The sequence below is a fragment of the Lissotriton vulgaris genome, chromosome 9 (assembly GCF_964263255.1).
Source record: "Lissotriton vulgaris chromosome 9, aLisVul1.2, whole genome shotgun sequence".
NCBI classification, from domain to species: Eukaryota; Metazoa; Chordata; class Amphibia; order Caudata; family Salamandridae; genus Lissotriton; species Lissotriton vulgaris.
In genome coordinates, this window is record NC_141697.1 from 1,155,259,941 (window position 1) to 1,155,275,726 (window position 15,786).

The following is a 15,786-nucleotide window of genomic DNA, read 5'->3' on the forward strand; positions in this document are numbered from 1 at the left end:
TTCATGCGGTTTCACTTGGGTGTTATCCGGGAAGGCAGCCGCCACCTGTGAACGACATGATTGTAGTGCAGACATCAAGGAAGCTAGGTAATCTGTCAACATAGTACTATCAACATCGGTAATCTTTTTATGCATAGGCGTACCCCACATATTGGGAGGCCGCCCAAAAACTATTTAATAAGGTGACAGTCCTGTTCTGGAGTGAGCTACCATACGCATATAGAAGAGTGCAACTGGCAGTGCTACGATCCAATCTACACCTTTTTCTGCACATACTTTAGCTAATCGTGTTTTCAGGGTCTGGTTGTGTCTTTCGACCAAACCAGCTGCTTCGGGATGTCGTACACAGTGAAATTTCCACTGGTAACCTAACAGGAGTGATACCTGTTTCATAAGCTCGGACGAGAATGGCTGTCCGTTATCTGAGTATACGACACGGGGCAAGCAGTATCGCGGGAAAAATTCACAAACCAGTTGCTTGGCAGTGGTTGCGGCAGTGTAATCTGGGACTGGATATGCTTCTGTCCATCTGGAAAGGGCACATACAACTACAAGGACATATCTGAATCCTCTACATCGGTCCATCTGGATATAATCCATCTGAAGGACTTCAAAAGGATGATCAGGAGGGTGGAAACCACCCTGTTCCACAGGAACACCTTTGCCGGGATTGAACTGACAACAGATCATGCAGGTACGCACTTTCTGCTTTGCTGCTGCTCGTAAATGCTTGTTGAACCATAAATTCTGAATGCTGTCTAACATGGCTTTTTCTCCTAAGTGTGCTGGGCTATGTGCTGTGTTAATGATAGCTTGAACCATAGAGTCGGGGAGGAACCATGTGGCTCTTCCCTTCGTCATCCATCCCTGATCTGTTTGGATCCCTCCTTGTTCTGTCCATTTCTTGATTTCGTCGGTAGTAGCATGTGTCTGTATGTCAAGTACTTATAGTGTGGGATCCTTCACTGTCATACAAAATGTCTGTGTTGGTACTATAGTCTTTGTCGGGTTTGTCTGAGTCTGAGCTGTAAGTTTAGCTGTTCGGTCTGCCAGGTCGTTACCCTGGGAAATAGTATCAGTGACTTTCGTATGTGCTTTGCACTTCATGATAACAATGGATGCAGGTAGGTGTATTGCTTCTAACAAAGCTTGAATAAAGAGACCATGCTGTATCTTGGCTCCATGAGAAGTTAAAAAACCTCTTTCTTGCCATAGGATACCGAAGCCGTGAACAACTCCGAATGCATACTGTGAATCTGTGTATATGTTTACTTTCAGGTTTTTGGCTCGAATGCAGGCTTGGGTCAGAGCGATGAGCTCCGCGGCTTGGGCGGATAGTGTATCAATGCGATGTGTTTCTAAGACTTCAGTTTCAGTGGTCACTGCATAGGCGGCCACTAACTCTCCTGTGCTAGTTCTCATACATGAACCATCCAAGTGTCAGGTCTGGATCGGGCAATGCAATGTCTGTCAAGTCTTGTCTAGGCTTTGTTACAGTATTGATGACTTCTACGCAGTCATGTGGTGTCGGGTCATTTGTACTCGAGGGTAACAATGTGGCAGGATTCAATGTATTACAACGTCTGATCTCTATGTGTGGCTGAAGCAATGTCAATTCATATCCAGTCAGTCTTGCTATGGTCAGGTGTTGAGTCTGGGTTCGGTTCAGAAGAACTTCCACTGAGTGTGGAACTTGTACTGTCAGGGAATGTCCTAACACTATTGAGTCGCTTTGTCTAATTGCTAAAGCTGTTGCTGCAACTGATTTGAGGCACGCAGGCAGAGCCTGGGCCACTGGATCCAATGTACTAGAAAAATAAGCACAAGGCTTGTGTTTTCCTGCTTGTTCTTGGGTGAGCACAGATAATGCTGTGCCGTCGCGTTCAGTAACAAAAAGTGTAAAAGGTTTGCTATAACATGGTGTCGCTAAAACAGGTGCTTGACATAAGGCTTTCTTTAACTCGTCAAAAGCTTGTGTGTGTTCCTGAGTCCAAGGGAGGACAGTCGAAGTCGCTGCCTCCTGTGTTGTCAACTGTATTAGTGGTTTGGCAAGATATGCATACTGAGGGATCCATTGTCTGCAGTACGAGGTGAGGCCAATAAAGGCCCGTACCTCCTTTTGTGTCTTGGGTCTTGGCAGATGTGCAATTAATTGAATAAATTCTGGTGTCAGTTGTCTCCTCCATTTGGACAGCAAGTGCCCAAGGTATACCACTTGCTGGGCACAGAATTGTAGCTTCGAAGGGGACACTTTATGCCCCTTTTCGGCCAAGAAACATAGGCAGTCAGTGACGCGTGTTCGCAGTCACGTTCGGTCCGTGCAGTGATTAACAAATCATCTACATACTGGAGCAGAGCAGTGTCAGCAGGCATGTGAATACTGTCTAGTTGTCTTTTCAGGGCTTGACTGTAAATACTAGGACTTTCCGTGAACCCTTGAGGTGCACGTGCAAATTTAAAACTTCGGCCATTTAATGAGAATCCGAATAAAAATTGGCTTTCCGGATGGATGGGGACACTAAAGAAGGCGTTCTTGAGGTCAATTACAGTAAAGAACGCAGCTTCGGAATCAATGGCAGTCAACAAGGATGATATGTCTGGCACTACTGGATACTGGGGAACAATGCATTTATTCAGTTCTCGAAGATCGATCACCAATCTATAGACTGGTGGTGCATTTGGGTCAGTTCGTTTGAGAATCGGAATGATTGGAGAATTACATACATTAGAGTCAGTTTCTATAACTACTCCTTGGGCAATCAATTCGTCAATCATTTTTAATAAGGCTACTACAGCCTCGGGGGGTAATTTGTATTGTCGGATTCGGGGCAGTATAACACCTTGTTTGAGAGTGACATGATAAGGGGTAATGTGCATACAACCTACATCAGTTGGCCCTTGCGCCCATAAATGTGCTGGTACATTTTGTAATCTAGGATCAAAATCTCGTAACACATAGTGACCTTTAAAGTCACGTAGGAACAGTCTCACTCCTTCCGGGGAACAACATATCACAGCTCCTAAAGCTTTCAACGTTTTAATACCAAGCAGATTTTTAGGACATACTTTCGTAAGTAACAGGTCTGTGGTGCGTGATAATGGACCAATTTCAAGAGTAACTGGCTTTGATACTTCATTAACAATAGGCTTTCCTGAAAATCCCAGGGAAACATTCTGTGAGCCTGAGAGGGGTGCCCCTGGAACCTCGTCATGACTGATGGTCGTTCTACTTGCCCCTGTATCAATCAAGAATTTTCTGTCTTTCCCTAATACCTGACTATGTACATAGGGACCCTCTTGATCTACAGGAACCTCAATAAGAGGCAAGCCAACCTCCCTCTCTAGGCTGTTTCATGTGTACTGCTGGTAATCGGGGTAATCTGACTGTGCATACTGGTACATTTGTTGCGTTACATGTTGAGTGGCAGCAATAGGCTGTGGTTGAGTTTGGGGTACAGCTACTGTCTGTTGTGCTTGCTGTGGTGGTCGCATATTCTGTGAAATATGCTGTGGAACATGTTCCTGTCTGAGAGGACGCGGTCTTTCTTTCGTCCTACCGGTAGCAATATTGTGTTTCAGAACGGCACATTCGTTTATATAGTGACCTGGCTGTTTACAGTAATGGAATTCCCTTTAACGGGAGCTGCAGACTGACCTGGAGGTGCTGTACCCTTTCTTTGACAGTCTGCTGGGACAGTCTGAGCTACGAGTACTTTCATTTTCGTGTCTTTCATACGTCTCTGTTCATGATCATGTTCTTCTCTAATTCGGTTCTGATGGTACTGTAACATTTGTAACATTTGGGAAGGTGTATTTGCTTGCCATGTGCTCTCGACTTTCAGGACTCTATTCTTGACTTGGGGTAAGGAGTTCTCGACTAGTTTGGTTACAAAAAGATGTGGATATGATTCACTACTTGTTTTCAGGCCGCTATTAATGACAAAACATTTCTCAAATCTGGAATAGAAATCACTAGTGTCTTCATCCTGTTTCTGTTTGCAGGCTGAGATTGCATCCCAGTCTTCCTTTTTAGTTGCCAATAACCTCGGCAAAACCTGTACTAATAATCCTGGTAATGCTTTAGTTTTGACTCCAAGACCAGTACCTGGAATTCGTGTATTTTCTTCGTTTTCTAATTCAGTCCAATTAATCTTTTTATCTCCCACCTCCCATTCCTTTTCTTTGAGTTTCTCGTAAATACCGGCTGGTAACAGTACTTTCAACATTTTCATAATATCGGGATATGTGTAGTCTCCCATTAGTAACATGTCTTTTAATTCACGGTGAAACCCTGCTGGATCTTTATCATGGCAAGGCACTATTTTCTTCATTTCCAATAATTCTATTTTACTTAAGGGGGTATATACGAATACGCGTTGAAGCGCACCCCCTGGAGTCTGGACGGGATGAACTTCTCGTAAGGGATTTTGTCTGTCTATGTAAAAGGGTTTCCTTACTGGAGGTGGAACGGGAACAAAATGTGGAGTCAAAAACGTTCTGTATTTATGACGTTGTTCAAGAATCACATTAATTAAATCGATACCTAGGCCTCTCCATTTTTTCAGGAGTAAGTAATCTAATATATTGTATAGGGGACCTGGATCAGAATGCTGACTCTCATATAACACAATGAGATGCTGGATCATGTACATACCAGCTAAACGCTGTTCAGTTGAAGTAAGACTCAAAAATGTTTGCGCTACTGAATCATCTTTATATACACTGTTATTATCAGCCCACTGTACTGCGGACCGTGCTAATTCCTGTTCACGCATTGTACTAAGTTCGTTGTAACCTATTCTTTCTTTCAGGATTTTATCAGTGGCTTGGAATAAATGTTCAAGAGAACATTGTTCTGGTATGGGAGAAAGGAAACGTTTCTTGTTTTCTAGACGTATGGGTCTGTCAAAAGGTCTTGCTCTACCTACGTATGCTATCATCTCTTGGCGGTCAACTGACTCTTCTAACCCATCCACTTCCTCCTCGGTTTCACTCTCTTTTTCGGTTCCCCTAGCTTCTTTCTCTCTTTCGTGTATTATTACTATTTCTTTGCGGATCTTTCTGTACATGGTGTCTATGCAATTTTGTTTATCATGTTTACCATCAGATATGTTATTACTCCAATTTATCAACTTGGCCTTCTCTTCTTGGCTTGTACCTGGTCGGTCTCGTTCCCTTATCAAACAATTTATCAGAAATCGTAAAATCATACTTTGCCTCTCAACCTTCTGATGTGCCATGGCCTCTCGAATACATTCAGGTCTCTCCCCTGTTCTAATAAAATGATATATATTGTCTAGATGGTTAACCATTTCGGGAAAAAGCATCAAATAATCCGTAACACGTCGTAGACGTAGCGAAGATAATATCATGTCCCCCTTACCAGGTACTGGGTCATATCTACAATCTGTCAAGTATTGTCTAAGGGTTTCGAATGTAGCTGGTTTAGGTGTGCGCTGTAATGCTAGATCTCTAAGCGTTATTCGTTTTGTTTGTGGCGGGGTGTGGAGATGTCCTCCTACTGCGCCTCCTTTAGCGGAAGCGAGGGCGTGAATTGACTGAGCAGTAGCTGCTGATGTCATAGCGGGTATAGGTGGCATATGTAATGGAGGTGGATTTTGGGCCACATCTGTCGCGAAGGGATTATGGGGACCAATAGTAGTTGGGACGGGAACAGTAGCAGTAGCAGTAGGGGACATAGCAGGCGCAGGAAGCGTGACTTGAGAACGTGGAGGGGTCGTGGCTTGAACAGTGGGTTGAACAGACAGAGCAGGCTGCTGTGCATTATTAACGGGTGGTACGGGTACATGGGTATATGCTGGAGCAACATCATCTAAATAGCTAGAAAGGAAAATATCTGCTGCGGTTTGTTTGTGATGGAGTTTAGTCCGGACCAATGGTGATGGCAAGTTACGTGTTACTTCCGGGGTCGCCTTGGGCAAACCTTCGGCTAGAACTGGATACAGTCCTGTAATAAGGGCGTTTCTCTGTCTGTCTTGTTGTTCTATTCTTACTCGTTCTCCTTCTTCTAATAACTCTTTTTCTCTAGCTCTTTCGGATTCTTCTCTACTTCTCTCTGCTTTCCTGATTTCCTTTTCATTTCGTCTATGCGCTTCTTTACGCCATAATTCTATGGCATTTTTCTGGGATTGTCTGGCTTTCTTTTTCCATAATACTTCTTCTACTTTCATGATGCATTCAGCATCCCATGTCCCTGAGACAGGCCATCTATACTTTTCTTCCAGACCCTTGGTGTAGTCCACCCACAAATCTAGGTACAGTATGGCATCTAAACCATGTTTATTATACATGAAATGTCCAGGAGTGTCCCTAGGCGGGACGGGAACTGCTTCTTCGAGTATCCCTTTTCTAGTTCCTATCTGACGTAATTTCGAGAACAGCAGCATATTGGGACTGGTTTAAACGTGAACACAATAAACACAGTAATAAATTGCAGACATTCATTCATACCACGACATGAAACACATTAAAAACGTTTTCTGAACAGTTACTAGGTACATGAAAACACAATACTGGATGATTCTCGAGATTCTAGAACACTGGATTACTAGAACACTGGATGCACACTGGATGCACTGGATTACTAGATGCACTGCTAGAACAGCACAGACCGGTCCCAAAAAGAGACACGTGTTGTCGTATTTATCTAAGTAAACACGTCCGGACCAGGTCTGTGTACCCAGACCTGTCTTGACCGGGCACAAATTAATGAACCCGTCTAGATGCGTTCCCAATAACGGTACTCACCGGGAAGCAGAAACTGAAGGCCTCGGAAACTGGACTGGACTGGACTGCGTCAGGTGACGATTCTCCTACGCATGCGCTTCGGAACAGGTGGGCCTCTGGATACCTCGGACCTTGCTCTCTCGACTAGGGGCTCTGGTCGGGATCCTCCGCATTCCTCACCGCCTCGTCTGGATGCTGGGCCGCAGTCACCGTCTCCTCCGTAGGCTCGTGGGAGAATAGCAGAAAAACCCACAGAAGTGCACTGGTTCCGTCGCTGCCGCAAAAGGGGTCAAGGCCTGCGGGACATCTCCGGCGAGTGGGGAAGGGGGGGGGGGTCCCTATTCGGGCGCCAAATTATGTGGTAAATATATTTTACCGTATAGTTTTTCCATATAATTAAAAAGACATAAGGATAGCTCAATCAAATGAGAGGCAGAGTCCGTGGTATCTGAGTCATACGGGCTTTAATGGAATGCTTCGAAGCATGGGACATCGGGTTCCATCACCACTCAGGTTCAGGAAGGGACATTCAACGTTTTATTAACAGTACACATTATATATAGTAAAACAGTATGCTTGATTCCAATGTAGTAGGCGTAACAGGTGAAAAGAGAGAGATAAGAACACATGTGCGTAACAGGAGGCGTGTAAGAAGGCGTACACATGGGCGTGTACATGACATGTCAGAGAAAACGTAACATGAAACGTCATAAGTGGGTGGATGCATAGTGAAAGTTTGCAGGATCAGCAGAAACTCTTGACCTAGATGCGCGCGCAACTGAGCATAACGTGTAACTGGGAAGAACTGGGGGCTTTGACTTTTGCACGAGTAGAGGAGACTGATGTCTGGGGTGTCAGAACGACCTGTACCTATAGCATATCGGGTATCTCATGTTTGGAGGAAGTAGTATCTGAAGCAAAAGGTCTCTCGGGCAGAGGCCGTTCAATACTGAATGCTAATGCGTGCATATGAATCTTCATGTAGAGTGCGGGGGCCATGGGCCTACCATGGTAACGGGAGCAGTAAATTACTTTGCATGGGGACAGGAAGGCAGGGCCCTTTGCTCTGTAGCCGGAATATGTTTACCTATTTCACTAGACTGGAATGTGTTTTCGCGGAGGCTGAACAGATAACTATAGGCAAAATAACGTTTTGGCAGGCAAGCAGGCCGAGCCGGGCACCGCTCGTCTGTGCAGGATGTAAGGCAGATGTCAGGGATGCATACCTAAACTGCAGCTTTCAGAGGCAGAAATGAACTTGGAGACTCATTAAGGGCCTAGCTCGACTGAGCCAGGAAACATGGAGAAAAACGTGTGCTTTATTCAAGAGTGTACCATGTAAAGACGTTGGCATCATAAGTATAGAAGCCTAATGAACTGGATTTTCATGCATGACTGGATAGCTGACATGTTAAGGATGGACGCAAATCCATATGCGTCTCTCTAGCATGAATGGAACAGAAGTTACACGACATACAAGGAACATGAGTGCATGGATAGGGTGCGAGTTGGGGGACACTTTGGCTACCTGAAAACTTCTATTACCTCACCCTTCTTGCTACATTAACACATCCTGATCTTGTGCCCCAATCTCCCCTCTCCCTTCTAACTCCTACTGCCAAACTTGAAGCTTTGCGCCCCATTGACTCCACTGACTTGTTAAACACCTTTGTTGAACGCTCTGACACTCTAAGCAACCTTGCTGCCCCTTGAGACAAGCTTTAGCTAGGAAATTACCAGAATGACTTCAAGGTAACTCACCCTAACCAACAAACATACGGTAACAAAACCCAATGACCCACACCTAAACCACGATCAAGACCTCTGCAACTCAAGACCAATCATCATGGAGCCCCATACAGACTCTCCCCTCTCAACTAATGTAGACCCTTCTCAGCCCACACAAAATGTTTGCCTCGCCAACCTTTATGGCACCGGCCCTACCTATACTAAAGCTCACTCACCCCCCTTAACCATGACACATGATGCATTCACATCCTCCCTTAGAGCTGGAAATTTCACCCACAGACTGTCTCTGCTCCTGAATTGAATAGAACATTTTGATTCACTAACTAAAGGCATCTGACATGTAAAAAAGAACCTTCTGATCCAGGCTAAGCTAATCTGCTACCTCACTCCTGAACTCCTGATAGGGAGAAGCTGTCTCCACTTATAGGTTCCCCATCTCTCAGCCAGCAACCCTATTGGACCACTATTCCCTTGAATCGTGCGGCCCACAGACCCTACCGAGCTCACAGTCATGTATCCGATCTGGAAGCTGATAAGCTCATAGAATCTTACATCAACGTTACCCGGAATACAGTAGACCAAACCTTTGTCTACTATCCCAGTAATCGTGGGCTCTTATTGAATCCCTTGAATGTTCACCTCACCCAAACCGCCTGCTCAATACACAATGATTCAGACAATACATACCGCAAACAATAATGCTAGCCCGCTTACATACATGCTCATCAACTGCAGATCAGCAGTAAAACACACCACAGACATCGTAGAAGCTATACTGGATAATTAAATAGATATTGCATTCCTCATCGAAACCTGGCTCAATGAACACTCGACCCGCATTCTAGACCTGCTTATCAATCCTGGATACACCATCATGAGATAGGACAGAGCACAGAGAGCAGGTGGCGGTCTTGCAGTCATTCACAAAGAAGGTATCAATCTTGCTCCCTTAACAATCTCAAAATACTCTACTTTTACATACCTCGCAGTAGGAACCTTTTCTATCAAACTTCACAACATCTACCACCCTCCTGGTGATCACACCATCTTTTCAGAGTAACTATCTGATCTAGTAGCACAGTTCTCCATTATGGACTTGAATGACGTTTTCTTGGGCGACTTCAATATTCAATGGAATAACTCAGAAGACACCATGGTCCATTTTCTTACTAACCTTCTTAAAATAAATGACCCTCAAACAATTCTGCAATGAAACAACCCATTGTAAAGACTCCACTCTACATGCTATAATCAGCAAAAATTAGCTGGTCTCACTTCAATCCATCACACCTCTCGACTGGTCAGACCACCATCTCATACTGTTTATTTTCAAGACCCACCTCAGATCTCACACATCCCCATAGACAAACCTACGCATTGGGCTCAAAATATCAAACAAATCCCAATAACAGAATTGGAATCCAGGGTCTGGGCCTAATTACTGGATCAACCTCTCACTCTCACCGCGGAGGTCCTCACCGCCCACTATAATACAGCGATAAGTTATGTTCTTGACCAAGTGGCACCACTCAAACTAAAACTATCTAAAAAATTACGATCGAAATCCTGGTTCAACACCGACATAAGTAATAAAAGGAGACAACTAAGACAATCCGAAAGGACATGGAGACAGTACCCCTCTACAACACACCTCTCACTCCTACAATCCGCACGGCTTTCATATAAGAAACATATCTTTGGAGAAAAAGCCACCTTCTTTTGCAACCAACTTGACCACACTAAGAACAGGACTAGGAAGCTCTTTAACATCATCAAATGGCAAATCACCCTTACATCCCATCATGAAACAACAGCCACCAGTGAACGCTGTGAAGAAATTCCCAACTTCTTCAATGATAAAGTAGCAAAAATTGATCAACCCATCATCCTACTAGCTAATCCGTCTTCCATACCAACCCACCCCACTGACTCACATTCCCCCACGGTTGCTCCCACTCCAGATTTAACTATTGACCAAATGGCCCCAAGAAAAAATAATGTCAACTTTGATCTTCGTCAACTGAAAAATGATGCTAATTGGTCTGACTTCAAACCCATGACAGAAAGTGAAGTCTTCAATAAAATTGCAAACTTGAAGGCCACAATCCACGCCAATGATCTCCTCCCAATCACATTAGTACAAAACCTCAACCATATCCACCCGATCCTGGACAAAAATCATCAACACATCTTTCTCCTCAGGACATGTACCTGATTCCCTCAAACTAGGCCAAGTCACACGCATACTTAAAAAAACAGGGGCTGACCCTAATGACTTCAATAACCTCAGGCCTATCACCAACCTCCCGTTCCTAGCCAAAACAATAGAGAAATACGTGCTTCTACAACTCAACCAACATATAGAGCAATTCCATCTCCATGACCCCTTCCAGTCAGGATTCAGGAAAGGCTTCAGCACAGAAACTGCTATGCTCAATTTTGCGGATAACTTTCGCAGATCCTTAGAGGAAGGTGACGCATGCCTCCTAATCCTACTTTACTTATCTGCAGCTTTTGATAATCACCCAGCATTAATTGAGAGACTCAAAAACCAAAGTGGTATCAATAGCATAGTCCTTAGTTGGTTTACCTCATATCTGCAACATTGCTCGCCACAAATAAAAATCAACAACTGTTCCTCAAAACCAGCACTAGTTCCTCAAAGTGTTCCCCAAGGCTCAATTGTCTCCCCATCTCTTTTTAATCTCTTCATGGAACACCTCACTGTTATCTTGAACCAAGCAGGGGTCTATGCCGATGACACCCAACTTTACTGCAATATTAAATCACTGAGTGACATAATACATCTAAACAATACACTAATCAAGGTCCAAACTTGGCTTAACACCAACCACCTAAAGTTGGACCTCACCAAAACTGAAATACTACTTTTGTACCCAGACAACAACATCCTCCCAATCCATGATTGGCTAACTCACTTGAACACCCTTTGCTGTTCTCTTACACTATCCAACTCCGTAAAGTACTTGGGCATCACTATGGACAAAAACCTGTCAATGAATGACCACTTCAACAATTCAGCCAAATAAGCACTGTACACTCTTAAAAACATCAAGAAAATCAAACCTTTCATTCCGCCTGATGATTTTAAGATGGTAGTGCAATCTCTTGTTCTCTCAGAATTGGAATATGGCAACGCCATCCTCATAGGAACTCCGAAAACCCACCTTACCTCACTTACAACAGTTCTCAACATGGCTGCCTGGCAACTAACAGGTGTTAAACAATCTGTGCACATTTCACCAGCTTTCAAGGACCTCAATTGGCTTCCAATCGAAGGAAGATGTATCTACAATAGTGCTTGCATCACCAACAAAGCACTTCATACTCATAACCCAGACTACAGAGGTTCCAAACTTTCCAAAGCAGGAATCGCCAGGGCTCTGAGAAGCTCGTACTCACTTCTTCTCATACTACCCAACTGAAAAGAAATTCACAAAGACTTGCTCATTCTCTGGAAATGCACCCAGGATCTGGAACTCACTCTCTAGAGATCTCCACTGTAACCCATCATTTCCATGCTCCAAACGGGATCTCAAATACCTTCTGCTCAACAAATAATGTAATACCCAAACAAACTAAGCTACATTCCCAATGATCACACCCAATCATTTTAGAACTTTAAGGCGGGCATTTGATTGTTCAAGATTCTCTTTGTTATTCACGCCATTAACTTGTGCTGTTCTAATGTCCTCTTTTTGTAACCACCTTGACTGCACAACATTTTTCATGTATGTATATATGTATCTACTTCAATGGAACAGTCTGTATATATGTATGTACTTCTATGGAACGACCTTGCATTTTATGTAAATTGCACTGAGACCTTGGGGGTCTGGCTAGCTCTATATAAAACCTATAAATAATAAATATGAGTAATGCTTATGATTTCAGTTTGAGGGCTACATCCAGGCCGGGGGGTGGAGTCTTCTTGTCCCATGTTACATCAAATAGAGGGGTGAGTTTAGAGCCTGTATTATTAATTGAAGTTCCATTCCTAAACACTCCTCTGATATGTGGCTCTCCCTATCTGACAATACTTGGGATCTCATGTTTCTCACAGAAACACTACTCAAGGACAGATCCAATACTGACCTTACCTTGGCTATTCCCCAGGGTTATCAGATCTTGTATGCCAATCAGGGTGGAGATAAGTCTTCTACCTCACCAATTTATTTAAGGTATATGGCTTTAAGCATTCATTTGTAGTATCCACGTGACACCTGATTCGCACATTTAAGACGTCGCCTTAATTGCAACAGATAAGATTATCCATAACGGCCATAACGGCCGTGGGACGCCAGCATCTATTGTGTGCAGCGCCGCGGCTCGATTTGCTTGCAGTTTTTATCTTCTTTTCACTTGGTAAGGAATGTGATAAGAATCGTGTCAGCTCCTTTTACTTTATTTTATTCTGTAAGCCCGCTCCGTCTATGTGCTTAATCGCTTTAATTTCAATAGTATTAGATATACTAGCGATTACTGCGTATTATGTCTTTCTAGAATCACGCCATAGACACGAAGGGGAACTAAACGGAGGCAACTGGTGTTTTATTAAGGAAAGTTGCTCTCGGCGATTTTCCACCCGGGAACAAGGGAACGCAGTTCTCCGCGATACGAATATTTCTGATGCTTTGGCCCGCTGAGAAGTAATGACTATATAAAAATGTTAAAAGTAAGTCTAGCCTATCTTTCGGCCAAACGGTTATTTGCTAATCCGTGAGCACTACGCTAATATAGATACAGTTATGGATAGTAGAACCTCTGTAGCTCGTGTTTTATTTTTTACTCTTATCTTTGTTTTTCATGACTGAAACTTATCGTCAATGCAGAAAAGAAGACGTAATCCTGAATATGTTACATATTTAAGTCCATAACTATCCTTTTGCGGACTTCTTCACGTTATTAAACCGGTAAGCGTCTACACTAACTAAAGCTTCTATTAAGATGAGCGATAAAGGGGAACTTTAACCACATGAGATACATAATAGCCCCATAGGATTACCTATTTTCACTCGAGTATCCGGACAACAAATGAAAAGCTGTTTCCTTTTTGAAAACTAGGAATATAACAACTTATAATTAATCTAACAATCCTGGAATTCAGTTAGACTAACTGTATATAAGGAACACATGCAAGGCAAAAATTATTCTGTTAAATATTTAGATAAATAGGATCATTCCGTTACTTCGATCCTTTTGTCTAATATGTACCCTTTTTACCCACAGTCAATACATGGCACTCTCTATTCATCATTAGAGCGTGAAGTGTTAAAGAAAATACGATCCCTTTTTTTAGCCATTGTGCAGAGACTTTGAATAGTAAGTATTCACCCTCCACTTTAGTTAATCCTACCAGGTGACTGCTTAGATTAATGAAGCGTATATTAATAAGTAATGACTGAGTGATTTTGATTCTTGTCAATTGTTCATTATTATTAACGTCCTATTACGCTGGGGCTCTTCGACATTATCATCAGACACTATCTAGTACTGAGATAGGGATGGCCTTGTTGAGTCTCTTGTTGAGTCTCTCTTTCTCTTTTTCCTAGCTCATTCGAGCCATGTAGCAACTTCTTAAATACAGATAGGTTAGGTTTGTACCTTGTGTAGCAATTATTATATTGCTATAGCAAGCAGGGAAGGTGTAATTTATGAACTAATTTAGTCCAACAGTCTTTTTTATCTTACTTATTTTGAATGAATTAAACAATTCCTGTTTTTTTAAAATATGTTGCTAGTGAATGACAACCTTTTTTTAACCAATATGTTATTGAATGTAATTGAATAAATGTTTATTTCTTTTAACTGTGTATTTCAGATATAATCTGTGGCTCCTGAAGATGGCGTTTTTAGTAACGCGCGTCGAGAAAGTATTGATTGCCACTCGTTGTTTCTTTTAAATATTATGTGATTATATTTTCTATAAAAATTGTATAAATCATGTTTTTTTGACCCTTGTTATTTCTTGTGTAACATTAATGGATGTAATGTATGTGTTTTCTTATATGAATACATATTAAATGGAACAGAGTTTTTATATCTGACTAAATTTGTTAGTAATTCTTTTTTGCCAATAACCTTCCCTATTTCTTGTTAGAATTGTGCTATTATTTACACACATGATAAGTCAGGTGGGACCATAGCCCTTATCCTTAAGGAAACGTGGGAGGTTTCATCATCTAGGCTGGGTCAGATTGGGAATATTGAGGGCCTCATTTTTTGCATCAAACTTACCCCCTCTTTTTCCTTTGCCTGTTTGTTTGTATATAAATCCCTGGACTGCCCTACCACCTGCCTCCCGGAACTATATGACACCATATCCCATTTATGTTTACAATACGCCAACATTACAGTTTTGGGAGACTTTAACACAGATGTTGATGTCAAGAACTGCTCCCAGACTTCTCAGCTGATTCAGACCTTGACAGGCCTTAATGTAGCCCAGATGGTCACCACTCCTACCCATAGAGCAGGCCACATATTGGATTTATATTTCTCCACCAATACTGGTCTCCAAACCGATGTCCCTGTGAGCCTGATATGGACGTATCATTTTCTTGTCCCGTTCACCTTTTATGGTATAGGCAATCAGTCAGAGATAAGTACAGCACCTAAAACAAGGAGGATCTGGCAACATTTTATGAAGGAGTCCTTTGTGCCCTCACTTTAATCTAGCCTGCCCTTCTTTATAGGCAATCATGACAGTGATTCGATCCTTTTCCAACTAAGAATCTCTAAGGCACTGGACCCACTCTCTCCTTTAAAAACAGTAATGTCCAAAAGATCCAAATCATCTGCTCCCTGGTTTTCCTATGACCTTAGAGCACAGAAACGCCTTTGTAGAAGGCTGGAGTACAGTTGAAGAAGGTCCTATGACCCTGTAGCAAAACACTTCTACAAGACGCTCCTTAACATTTTCGCAATCTTAAGTAGCAAACAATGAGAGGGTATTTCCTGTTGCATATCAAGATGGCTTTTAACTCTTCCAGAGAAATCGTTAATATTCTGAAATATTTTATTCCACTGGAAGTGGTTAAAAGTGCTTTTCATCCATCTTTTGCTCACTGTACCAGCCTCTGTGATTACTTCAATGAAAACATTAAAAAACTTTATTCAACTTTTTCGTCAGAAGCCTGCTTAGCAAGCCTACTGATTCCACCAGCTTGTCTTTGTCTGAAATTTATCCTCCTCAGTTTCTGAAACTGGCTGCTATCATTATTAATCCTATTCTCAACAGGATCTGGAATGCCTCCTTGAAACCAGGTA